The sequence below is a fragment of the Haliaeetus leucocephalus genome, unplaced genomic scaffold (genome assembly GCF_000737465.1).
Source record: "Haliaeetus leucocephalus isolate CR32 unplaced genomic scaffold, Haliaeetus_leucocephalus-4.0 Scaffold773, whole genome shotgun sequence".
NCBI classification, from domain to species: Eukaryota; Metazoa; Chordata; class Aves; order Accipitriformes; family Accipitridae; genus Haliaeetus; species Haliaeetus leucocephalus.
Window position 1 is genome coordinate 3,432,576 of NW_010973209.1, and position 13,410 is coordinate 3,445,985.

Sequence of the window (13,410 nt, forward strand, 5' to 3'; positions counted from 1 at the left end):
AGCTAAAGATAGGTTGGTATCCTGGCCTTGCATACCAGAGGGTACCCCTTCTCATGGTGTTTTTGCTGGGATGAAGCAGTTATTGGTGTTTTTCAAGCCGAATGGATGATCCCCTCTTCAGTCTTTCAGTTTTAGTGGTAACAGAGGCCTGCTGTTTGAGGTCAGAACAACAGAAATGGGAAAGCACTGTTGTGGAGGTGAAACAACTAAAGCCACAAGAACTGCTACAGATGATCTTATCTTTTTCTGTGTGTCCTGGTTTCAGCTGGGACAGAGTTAATTTTCTTTCTAGTAGCTTGTATAGTGTCATGTTTTGGATTTAGTATGAGAACAATGTTGATAATATATACACTGCTTAGCAACAACTGAAAACATCAGTATGTTAAGTCAAGGATTTTTCAGCTTCTCATGCCCAGCCAGCAAGAAGGCTGGAGGGGCACAAGAAGTTGGGAGGGGACACAGCCAGGACAGCTGACCCCAACTGGCCAAAGGGATATTCCATACCATGTGATGTCATGCCCAGTATGTTAGCTGTGAGGGGGGCGGATGGCTGCTCAGGAACTAACTGGGCATCAGTTGGTGAGTGATGAGCAATTGCATTGTGCATCACTTGTTTTCTATATTCCAAGTCTTTTATTATTATTGTCATTTGATTAGTAGTATTATTTTCTTCCTTTCTGTCCTATTAAACTGTCTTTATCTCAACCCATGAGTTTTACTTTTTTCCTGATTCTCCTCCCCATCCCAGTGGAGAGGGGGGAAGTGAGTGAGTGGCTGTGTGGTGCTTAGTTGCTGGCTGGGGTTAAACCATGGCACAATGGAGAGGGAAGAATTGTTCAATATTGGCAGTGGAGCAGAAGCGTGAAAAGGAATTAACCTGAGCACTTTATTGTACGGATCTTCATCCAAGCATCGTAAAACATTATCCAAAGGTGAATTAGTAATGTGTCTGTTCATAGCTAGCTGAGGAACCAAATGTGACATTATACTCCTGTCTGTGGGGAAAAGGACTGATAATATTGCTAGCTTTGAAGGGAGAGTGAGGACTAGCCTGCTATGTAAGAATTGGGTCTCATGTAGCACTTTCCATGTGTCTGCTATTGGTCAAAGCACCTGAGTACTTAAAAAAAAAAAGTCTTAGATGAGGGCTGGCAGGAGGTATCTTCATTTATAAGGTTTTTTAGGAACTGCAGGTCTGATGAAATGGCAGATCCCTTGTTTTTGCTCCTCAAATGATGCATGTGTACTTCTCCCACAATGATCTATGTACCAGTTCATGTGTTTGTTTGCAGTGAATGGCTGAAATGCATGGGTGGCTGAGATTAAAAACAGTAACTACAGCAGAGTTAGCTTTTATTTAGACTATATAAAGAAACATTTTGTAGGTAAACTAGTCACTTGCTATGTGGACAAGCTTTTCAGTTCTGCTGTTAACTGAAAGTATCTGTTTCTGGTCCATAGCTGCCAAATGGAGGTGATACATGCTTAACTCTCTAGGGGTATCTACTATAAATATTTTCAGACTTTGCGTAATACCTGATTCTAAAAGCAGCTTTTTTGAAACTGTTGTGATAAGCCTGAGATGAAAGCTCTGCTCTTTAGGAATCTTGTTTCCTTGGCGAGATTTTTTTGAGATGAGGGAAGTGTGTGAGTCCCAGGATGAGCAGACAAAATGTACTAAGCTGGTCTATTTTTTCACTGCCTTGTATGTCTTATAATACCTTTTGGAAAGGTAGAGCCAGTTGAAATCTTTTCACTGGCAAAAAGAATCAAATGGTTTTGTAAACTTTTGTGTTGATCTAGTTGGAAATGATTGGAACTTCTAATGCAGTAGAAAATTGACTCTAAGTAGAAAAATAGTTCAGAGGTCATTGGCATAATGCACAATGCTGAAAAGGGCCTTTCCCCTTATACTGGTTCTTGGAACACTTTTCTCCCTTTGGTTGTTGTAGTGTGTGACTCTAATCATTGCCTATATGTTGTCAGCATAAATGTGGGCTAAAAGCTAGCTCCTGCCTAGCCTTTAAGAATGGCACAAATTAAGGAATATCCCTGCAGGAGTAGATGGAGGATGAAGTGCTTAATACATTCTTAAAATTGTGTTTTGAACTAACCAAATAATCGTTATAATGCATTATTCAGTCAAAGAAGTGTTTTGTAAAAAAAAAAAAACCCAAAACATTAAATCTTCATTGTAAGTGCATCTGTTATTCCTTCCAAGTGATTAGCTGTCAGAGTCATAAATTTTATTTTTTTTTGTGGTTAAGACTTCTAAGAACTGTATGAGACTAAGAAACTAGCTGTATTTGACAGAGGGTTAGGGCTTTCAGTCATGCTGTTTTTACCAGGTCAAAGATGTGGCTGACAACATGAAATACTGCTATTTTGTGGTGGTGGAGCCTGCAAAACTATATATGTGCCAAGAGAGCCCCATCACTATTTGGGCAGGACTGACAGATAATGGCACCAGCAGGGGAGAGTTTAGAATCCAGTTAGAACAAGGTGGGGAGGAAGTATTTTTAGCACTGGCTTTATGGTTCTTGTTGCCCTTGTTTGGAGACACTTGAAGCAAGACAGCAATGCCACTTCTGCCTCTTTTGGGTTCTCTATGTTTCTGGTTACAATGAAGAGTGTAGACTATGAAGAAAAAGTCTTCTGAATCAGTGTGAGGTGTAAAGGTTATTGTTCTCTATTCCTGCTTAGTGAACTGTTGGGGTTTTTTGAGCAACTTGTCCATCTTCAATCTCTTGTCTTTGTTAGATTTAGCTAGAAAGTATTACTGCAAGGAAAGTATGCTTTATGGTAAGCTATTTTCAGAACTACAGAGGTAGAACCTGCTAGCCCAAATGACTATTAGACTATGTACCTGATGAGTTTCTGTAGGCAAAAAGGGGAGAAAAGGAGCTTTGAAGTCTGCAGATATACAGCTTGTTAGCATACCAGTTGTAGCAAAATAAGTGTAGGAGGTGATGGTAATAGCATGAAGGAATAAGTGTGTTAGAGTGGTGTGGGGAAAGAGGAGTAGCTGGTAATACAGGATGGGAAAGGTGCTGAGGCAAGGACTGCAGAGAGGCTAGGTGAATGGAGTGGAATTGGTGATACAAGGAAGACTACTGGCAAGCCTTAGGCTTTTTTCCAGGAGTGGAAGCCATTCCAGGCTTCATGTGGGGGAAACTCCAGACTACAAGAGGTAGCCTGAAGGGACCAGACTTGTACCTGCTTGGGCCCAAACTGACTTCTGGGCAAAAGGTTTCTGAGCATGTGTTGTGTGACAGACCTGAAGTGATACCTCTGCTTTACATGTAGGACTTCTTTGGCAAACCATGTGGTTATTAACCAGTTAATCTGTTGGCATCGAGCTGGCTGGAAAATGTATGTGAAGTGGAAAATGCTAAGCAGTAGAACTTGGAAGCTGCTTATCCTTAAAGTGAGATAGGCATGTATGTGCTTGGTAGGTTTTGTGCTGAGTAATACTTCTGAGTGGTAACTCAATGTTAAACTTCATTCCGCGTAGCCATGGCACTACATTGTATAGCTATATAGTGCGGATGATGTGACTTTTCTGCTCTCAAGCTTTCTTAAGTTGCCTTTCTGGGTTAGAAAGCAACTCAAAACTTGCTGCTTTTAGGCAGAAAAGGATTCACTCTGTCAATCTCAAGTGTTGCAGATAGGCTAACAAGTTCAGTGCTTTTATATAAGCTTATGTACAAAATTCTGTACAATGCAGCTGCTGTAAGGACTTGGAGCTCTCTATAGAACTGTGTTTCTTCTTGAGATGGTGAAGTAATAATGTCTTTAAAGGGAGTAGCTGTGAACAAGGAAGCAGATAGTAGCAAAATAGGTCACTATAAGAGAGGGATTCTGTTGCTTACCCCTAAGACAAACCTCTGGTAACATGAAAATGTTTTTCACTCTTCTGGTGTTATTGCCCAGCTGTTGCACTTAAAATGAGTTGTCTTTTTCATTTGTTATTGCTGGGCCTTTTTGTTTGCACTCGGAAGTGAAACAGCTGGGAGGAAGCTCACTCTAAGCTTTTCCACAGTGTTTCTATGGAAACTGCCAGCTCTCCAGCAGGTTCTCCAAAAGGCACAAGCTGTGGATGCCTCTGAGTAATGGCTATGTTCACATGCTTCTGAACCTTATCCCTGGACACCAGCAGATCTCTGAAATGGTTTCCTAGGTGACTGCATTTTCCATGCTGTGGACAGTAATAGGCATATTAGCAATGTTAAGCAGTGTGTTTTCTGCACCTCTTGCTGCTGTTGATGGAGTATCTGCTGAAATGTTGAGGCCATAGGTCCCTGTCTGGGGTATTTTCTTCCTGCTGGAAGTTTTTAATGTCTACAAAACTCCTTGGAGGCTTGATATGTTGAAAAAGTTCTCTTTGTGAATGAGGACTTAGATTAAGGAATTGCTTCATGTCCTGAAAAGTAAGAGACACTTCATAGGAGATCAATTGTAAGTTGATCAATAGTTTCTCTGCTGTCTTGAAGGGGTTAAATGCTTGTCTGAGTACCACAAGTCTTATTTTGTCATTACATGTCAAATGTTGACAGATACCTGGGACTTCCATTGTTATGCAACAAATCTTTTCCCCTTTGATCCAATAAACTGCTTTTAGTCTGTTAGTTTTCCTCTGCTGGAGTTGATGTTGTTGTCTGAGTTGTGTGGGTTTATGGGGCAATGTAGGTGTTGGTTCTGAAAAATCTGGAGAGATTTTTCTGAACAAAATTACCTTTTGTGGTGTTCAGCTCCTGTATGGAACTGCTCAGTTGTTGAGTGTGAGCTTGAACACAGAACAGACTGATAGATGGTCAGCAATGCTTGGGCAGAATAAATGCATGATGCTGTCATCAGTATGAGCTAATACGTCTGCTTTTTTTACCTCCAAACTGCAATTTCTGATGGGATTGGCTATGCACAGAAATGCAGGGGAAGATCCTAAAGACACTTCCAGAGGTGACTTTAGATTGTGCTAAACACAAAAATCACAAGCGAGGCTTTTAGCTTTTCATAGGCTGTGACTGATACAATCTTCTCTGTATGGGTAGACTTGTATATTGAAGTGTAGTATCCAGTAGGATAAAAGATGCTTGCAATGAGTATTAACTGAAGTGGAGGGTGAGAAAGTGGGGAGGACAGTTTTTTCTGCTAAAAGTGCAGCAACAACTTAGGGAGGCAGAGTGCATTGTTCAAAGTTCTTGAGCTGACTGACACCTTCATTTTAATGACTATGGGTAGTCAGGTGCTTATTGACTTTTAATTAAATTTTTTCAGTAGGTTTGAAAGTGACACCACCCTTCCTAGAACATCCACTAGTTTCATGCTGTGTTATGTTTGGGTATTTGCTGGGAAAGGAAGAGTGGGAGGGAGGGTGCAAAGCATGTCAGCTTTTTGAATTGGAAAACACATGTTGTCTTTAGAGGTTTGCCAACAAAATATACAGATGCAGCTGAATGTTTTATTTGTAGATAACCCCACATGACAGGGTTCCCATGACTTCCCTAAGAGGCTACTGAGCATTTTGAGATACGAGGGAGATGAACAGAAGCTGCAATGAGAGGGAATGAAGGCAGTGTGTCTTGTTACTTCATGAAAGACTGGCATTTGTCCAGGCAACCCCAAGAGGTCTATAGTAATTCATGCAAGCCTGTGCCTTTTATCGGTTGGAGTGCCTGAGGGCAGTTTGATCAGGATGATGTTTCCTTCCCTCTGAAGAGCGCCAGAGGGTTCCAGTCTGTCGCTTCGGTCTGCAAGGGCATGCTGAAACACTGCATGTGCGTGGTCTGGTGCTGAACAGGAACGGAGCTTCCTGGTGTGAGATGAATCTGACAACAAAAATAAGAACTGGCTCTAACATATGTTGCAGGACTGCCAAATGTCTGTAAGCAGTCTGTGTAAACAGTGTATGCTAGAATATTTTTTCCATTAATGCTAGGGTGTGATGTGGAAACCATGTTGTTGGTAAAGAAAGTGGGGTACCAGCTCCTGGTAATTGTTTCTTTTTAAAACAATTTGAACAAACAGGACCAGATGCTTTTGGTGGAGTGGTCTTGTGTTACACTGCTGAGGTGATAGAGCTTTAGAGTGGGAGTTGTGAGAGGTTGGAATGTTTTTAAAAAGGTAGTTATGGAAAAGCTGTATATACTCTTAAGAGTTCAGTTAGTAAATGGGCAAAAAATACTTAGAATTGGGTAGAAATGCAGGTTTCTGAAATTCAGTGTATGAGCTTTAAAATAGATCAGTTTAAAGGGTATTGCTTATAGCAATCAGTGTGCAGTCCTATTAAATTCCATACTGGCTTCTTTTCTAGGGATATGTGGGGAGCTTTCTATAAAAGGCTTGCTTAAGGTGATGAAGTTAAATGTTCCTTGTAGCTTCTGTATGGAACTACAGTGGAGAGTCCCTTTGGACAAGTGCTTGAATGCTGGGAGCTGAGGTGGTTCAGCAGCTAGCAGAAAATGCTGAGTGTTTGGCCCAGTCCCTTACTAGCTATAAATACATCTTGTGTGAGTCACATACTTTGTATTACCAGTGTTAATAAGTAAGGGTGCATACTTCTCAGTTGAGAGCTGAAGTAGTTTTACAGCTGCTGTGGATTGGACTGGAGAATAGATTTGTAATTATTGTGAACTCACAGAGGCTACCTCGGTGCCAAACAGCCTTTTTTTCTACTCTATATTAAGAATGAACCTGTTATCTGTGGGAGTTGAGAGGCAGCTTCTGTATCTTACGCATATTGGCAGACTGCAGGAATTGCTTCAAGTTCTTCTTTATGGTAGAATCTCCCTCCTGTTCTCCCCTGCTGAGGGCCAGGCAGAGGAATATGTTTGGGTAGCAGCTGTGAATACCAAGTTTTGAAACCTAAGTGGAGCTGCTTGCTCATGGTGCCCTTCTCCAGGGGAAGAAACCTAACCTTTTAAAAAGTGATCATCTTTCTAAGTTCTAAGGTGGTTTTTTAATGCCCTTCCGCTGCTCATGCTATTCCACCCTTAACCAATAATTGCAAAAACAATACAGCCCAAGGAATATTTTTGAGGGTGCTGTGTTCAGTATGGGCCATTCATCAAAACCTCATTGAGGGCCACATCTGAAAAGTGTGTTTTTAAGATAGCTGGCTTTCTGATGCTCGTTAAGAGCCCTAGGAGACATTGGAAAGGCTCCCATTGTGCATTGAAGGATTTTGTCAGCAGGGTTAGACAAGGTGCCTAACCTTTTGCCATACATCACCTGAAAGCCTTTGTAAGAGGTGCTTGTAAAATGGTTCTGTAGCTAGGCACTTGTCACTTGGATGCGTTTATTAATGATGACCCTTGCTGACAAATGGGGAAAATTGGACACTGAGTTTATTCCTGTAGAGTTCCACAAAACTTCTATTAATCTAACTAGGCTTGCCCCTTGTATCCCTTGACTTCATTGTGCAGATGTTCATCCTTTGCATGGGTGAAATGACTGAGTGCACTGCAGCAGGGAGTTGGCTGTTAAACCTGAGACAGGAAAGGGTATGTTTGTTGATTTTGTATAAGCAGGGCTCTCGCATGGAGGGAGGATTGTCCTTCCACCTTTTACTGGCTCTGAGAAAGCTTAGTACTGGCAGGGCCCATTAATTTTTAATTTAGTCCTCTCTATGCTGCACTGCTATTGTGGTTTATGAGGACATTATGCTGAAATGAAGGCCTGTAAAACAGAATTTTAAAGTTTGAAAAAGGCGCAGTCATTATACATAATATGCATGCTGAAGTAGAAATGAGTGGGTATTTTTAGTACAGCTAATATTAATTGTTGCTTTTATTGTGATGTCATCCTTACAGGTCAACTGAAAAGTAAGATACAATGGAAGCTAGAAATCCCCAGATATTAAACTAATTGTAATATGCAGTGTTAAAACATGCGTAACTTCTACTGCTGATTTTGTTTAAAATGGTTTCTTATATCATATTGTTGATATGGCTTTGTATATTATTGTGAGGAAGGATATCATTCAGTACTACTACCATGGAAGCCTGTGTACTTTATCAAAGTCAGAGCTAGGAGGTCCAACTCTCTTAAAATAAAGAACCTACTGGAAAATACCACTCTGGTTAGCAGTGCTGCTGTTAATCCATTAAGCTAATCTGGTTTTGTGCAATTACATATTAAAAAAAGGCTAAAAGGTGGTGCCCTTTCCCTGCCTCAGACTGCTGTAAGTTGGCAGGCATTTGGGGAAGGCAGGGGAGATGAGCTGCAGCTTCTGTGCTTTGGGGGCAAAAGTAAATCTGGGCTCTAAATATTGCATTAGACTAAGTAAGTAGCCCAGACTTTCAGGCCTGTGGCTTAAAGCATGCTGGACTGCAGAGAGAAGTGGAATGGCTTTTGGTCTTAAAACATGGCTGGGCTACAGGAAGCATGGTAGCAAACCTCTCCTTGCAATCTTGCTGGATATAATAGGATGCCTTCTAGCAACTGTCATCTAGTACAGACTGAATTGCAAAAGTTTTTTTTAAAGGATCTGTGAGCTGGGTGAAAGGAAGTTGTGGTGTGGGGAAGAAGCTTTGGTATTTTACCATCCTTATTTGATGTGTTTTAGGTCCTTGGTGCTGTCTGCTTGAGAGGGCAGCTGATAGTGTTGCAAGTACAGCTGGGCTCTAAATAGCTGTTGCTGAAGTAGCTTTGATACTGAGCTATTCATGTTTTGATGACTTCTGAATGTTGCTTGCTCTCTGCAGTTCATCTCCGTTATTCATCTTGGACTCGGATTCTTCCGAGAATATGGTGTTTTGACTTAATTTCACTGGATTTGGCTTTGTAGTAGGGTAATTCAGGTTAGAAGGGCTCTCTGGAGGTTGCTAGTCCAAGCCTCCTGTTCAAAGCTTCGTAGAGACTTCAGGATTTACCTTAATTGTCTCATGAAGAGAAACCTTGAATAGGAATTGGCTGTGAGAAACTGCTTTGTGATGAGACTTCCCATCACTCTGTTGCTTATACTTTGTCAAGGTTATTGGTAATATCAAAATCTTTCTGTTGTCTCCTAACCTTTGTGTAACACCCTTCTTAAAGGGATATTTGTGATTTCCTCCTGCTTCATTAAAAACTGAGGAGAAACTGACAGCAAAATACTTGCTCAGATTCTATTAAGCTTTGGGTAAGAAAGCTTTGTATGATCTGCAGAAAAACTCTACAGCTCTTCGAGGAGCTGTCTTACATATACCATGTGCCTACTCCCTGTAGGATGTGAGACATAAGGGCTTATGAATTTGTTGGAAGATGTCTGCTAAAGCAGATGTCTTCAGGATGGACAAATTGCTTCCCCTGAAATCTCCTCCTGAGATGATAGTTTCCTAATAGCTAAAATTCTGATATTACCCCCACAGTGGACCCCTTGGATGCCTCTACTGTGCACAGTTAAATGATACAGGCAGGGGAGTGCTTGCCTGTTAATTGCCTGTTGCAACTTTCTTTGCTTGCTTTCAACTAGAGCTATGTTTGAGCTGTTTGCATGGAAATGGAGGATCTGCTGAAGAGAAGAACTAATAGATGGAAGTTTTTAAAATACCTGTATTTGGGTACCTAGAAACTCACAGGGTGACATTCTGATTGCTTTGGAGCTAGTGATGTTTTTTGGCTTCAGCCTCTTGTGCAGAATGTGCAAGCTGAGAAATGGCTTGTATTGAAATGTACTATTGAGCTAATCCGTTCCACTCATCTGAAGATCTTCAGTATGTATCGGATTAAGGACAAGGCTGGGGTTTGTTTTTTCAAACTCAATGTGAGAAAATAGTTCAATGTGGAAATAAGGAGCATTGGAAACAATGCTTCTAGAAGTGGCTTATGTGTTTGTAGGCAGATTGACGAACAAGTAATGTAACTTGTGGCAAGACTTGGTCTGTCCTGTGCACTACCTGAAGAGCTCAGTATATGAACTAGTTCTGGCTGATTTGCTCTTGTTCTTGAAAAGGTTGCTGCCAGAGAGGGTGACTGATTTGGAAGGCTCCTGCAGCCTGAAAATTGCAGCATCTTAAATCCCTAAAGCTTCCCTCCCTCAAAAAAACCACAGAAAGATAATGAAAAGTTGATGAAGCACAGGAGGAAGTTTCTAGTCAGCAGACTGCAGTGGTGGTGAATCGGATTTTCACAGCTCACTAACCTCTTAAGTGTTTAATAAATCCAAGAGATCTGTTCCAAGGATAAGGTGGCCCTGGTATCTAACCAGACAGACTCTACCTGCTGTCATCTTTCTTAAAACTGACCCTGCACAGCAGGACCAATTACCCAGCTAACAAAGTGGAGACAAGTGTTTCCTTTTGTGCCATCCTGTCCCCTGAGCTAAAGGTATTGTGGTTGCCATGGCAATATTGCTTCGGATACTGATAGCAGGAGTGGTTGTGATTAAGTGACTGAGGATTGGGTATGTAGGTTTTTCTCCTCCTTTTTGTATAGATTTTCTTGGTTAATCATGTGACCTTGCATTGACAGATTGAGGAATAGGCTTCTCTGAGCGGTCTCCGATGCTGTGATCACTTGCTGTGGTAAATTGGCAAGTTGAAAATGTAGTAGATCCTAAAGACACATTGGTAAATGAGTTGCTGTGCTAGGTGAGATGGCTGTGCATAGATATTTGAAGCAAAACCCCTCTTTTACAGACTGCGGTGAAGGGGATGAATGTCTTGGGCTTTACTGTAAGGTTGCATTTTAAGCTGCCATTATCACCTCTGTAGGTGACACTTGTTTTGTGTTTCAGTCTAAGAATTCATGTATCTTGCTCCTTCAGCTGCTCCTTAAGCAATTGCTATTGGCTACGAAGTTATAGATCTAGGCAAATGAAGGGTTACGAAGCTGAGACTCTTGCCAGGAAAGGATGACTGGGGAGCTGATATAATTAGACAATTGATGTTCTAATCAGCCAGCTGGTGGCAGGAGGCCCAGTTGGCACCTCAGAAGTGATCTTGAGAATGAGCTGCTTGTTTCTCCAGCTAGGAGACCCCCTATGGAATGTGCGTGTGGTGCATGTTATTTTTGGAGAAGTTGGCTGCTTGGCCCTTTGTCTGGTGGCTAGCATTCAAAGTTCTGAATCCTTCTTCAGCTTGGTAATTGAAAAATACTGGACTAAAAGGCAAGTCTAAAGTTCTTACCTTGTTTTCACAGCCTGGCTGTCTATGTAAACCCATGAAAAATCTGTAAACTCATCTTCTGTCAAGTTGACTTGCGTGTATGAACAAGTCAGTAAAATTTGAGACAAGTGGAAGCAACTTAGAAGTGAGGCCTTGATGCATGAAGTTCAGGACCAGCAGCCAACCTGATTTTTTGATACTAACTTGTTCAGGGATCTTGAGAAAATGGTGTTCAGCTTCTTGCCTTGGTTTGCTTATTCAGTATTAAAAATACTGACTGACCTTGAATCACTTCAGTCTTTTTAAAAATGTTACAAGCTAGGGAAGATTAAAAATACCGTGGTTTTTCTAATTGTCCTGATGTTTTTGGACAACCTAGTTACATGTAACAAGGTTATTGTCTTTCCACAGACTGGGCTCACTTTCTGTAGTTTTGTTCGTTCTTTGTTTGCCCTGTCAGACCAGTGATTGATGACCGCCTCTGTTGAAGCCTTTGTTTCCTATGGCTCAAGTTATAGCAGTAGTTCTGGATCGGAACAAAGCGACCTGAACTCTGATGTTCTGGCCAAACTCTGGCTGAATTCTGAGAAGAGGTTTTGGTTCTGTAGGACTGGATCCAAAGTGATTTATTAACTTTTTCTGTAGGAATTGGCATTTGTGCCCTTCAGTGATGTGAAATGTAGCTTAGTATAGCTGTGTGAGGGCATGCACCTTGAATGACACCAGGCAAGATAGTGATTTGCATACAGAAGGCAAAAGCCTTTACACGGTGCAGATAATGCACATTGTAAAACAGTTACAATAACATTCACTGCAGCCATGAAAACAATTTTACAGCAGATTAAACACTTAGAAAAAGGGAAAAGATGACTGAGAAAGCAATACTGACACTAAATTAGGGTTTAGTCAGCAGCAGAAAGAGAATGTAAGAGAAAATGAGAAAATGTTCCAACTGTCCTACTGCTTCGTTTTTTCCCAGGCTGGCTCTATTCTGTGTTAATCTATTTTGTCGGGGTACTGTTTGAATTGAGAAGCTTTAATGCTTTCTAAGATCATGCCTGTTAGTGAAAAATACTAGAGCTGAGATGAGTGTTAACTTAAATAGTGCTTACAGGGCAAGTCAGTTGTGTTGTTCTTAGACAAACAGTTGTTCAGTGGATTTGGTCTTCCTTCTTTGTCATGTCAGGTAACCTGTGAGCGCTTGAGACTATCAGAATCTTAAGCAAAATGCCCTGTTTTAGACATATTTCAGTGGATCGCTTAGACTGTTGTCACCAGTACTGTGAGATGTATTTGAGGTGCATTATCAAGTGTGTGTTCTTATGTGTGGTTTGGAATCTGTCAGGCCAAATGCTGTTTGTGTCGGGGCGCAGAAGTGCAGGCAAATGCTGAGTTTTGATCCAGATCTGGTCTTGAATGGTTACAGACTGCAGGAACAAAAGTGTCCTGTGCTCAAAGCCATTATAGGGGATTGTAAAGCACATTCTGGTTTCCTGGATGATGCACCAAATGCTGTTTTCCCCTCTAGTGGCTGAACCGTATTGGGAAGCAGAGGCCTAGAATGCTAGTGGAGCAACCGCTCGGGTGCTGGAGGCCTGTGCTTTGCTGAAGGCTTTGAGCAAGACCCCACTGTTAAACTTGAAGGTCAAACACATTTGCTTCAGCTGCTTGCCTGTGTCTATAGAATTTCTATTAATGAGCACTTGCTTCTTGACTTTACATGTGTGTGATGGTTGATTGTGCAGGATTATCTTTCTGCAGCACATAGACACCTGCTAAAAAGGGAGTAATCTTGTTAGAAGTGAAATCTCATCTGATCGTTAAACATGGTGTGCTTACAACCCACTTGTCAGCTCTGCTTAATTCAGCATGCAGGTCTCTGTCAGAACTTCTATTGATTCATTGGATTGCTTGGCATCTTTGTAGATATTAATCTTGTATGTCTGACAAGCTACTGGGCTATTTCAGAAGAAGCAGAGTTGGTCATAAATGCTACAGGCTATGGTGTCTAGTTGACTTTGTGTGGATGTCGTCACTCCTCCTGTGAGCCTTGTCATATGTACATTGGTATTACAGCAGTGTTTCACAATAGCTAGCATATGATTGCCTCCTGCTGAAAAGGTTTAGGACAGCTCTGCTGTGTTTCAGACTTAGCGCTGGTGACAGTGAATGGGCATTTTTCTTAGGTTTGTGTACCGCAGATGGATAACTTTGAGGAACAAGGGTCTGGATTTTGTGTCACAGTGAAGGTCTGGCCATGGTGTGTTACAGCAAACACAAGTCTGCAGGCTTGTATAACAGCTGTCTCAGCTGACATGTTTTG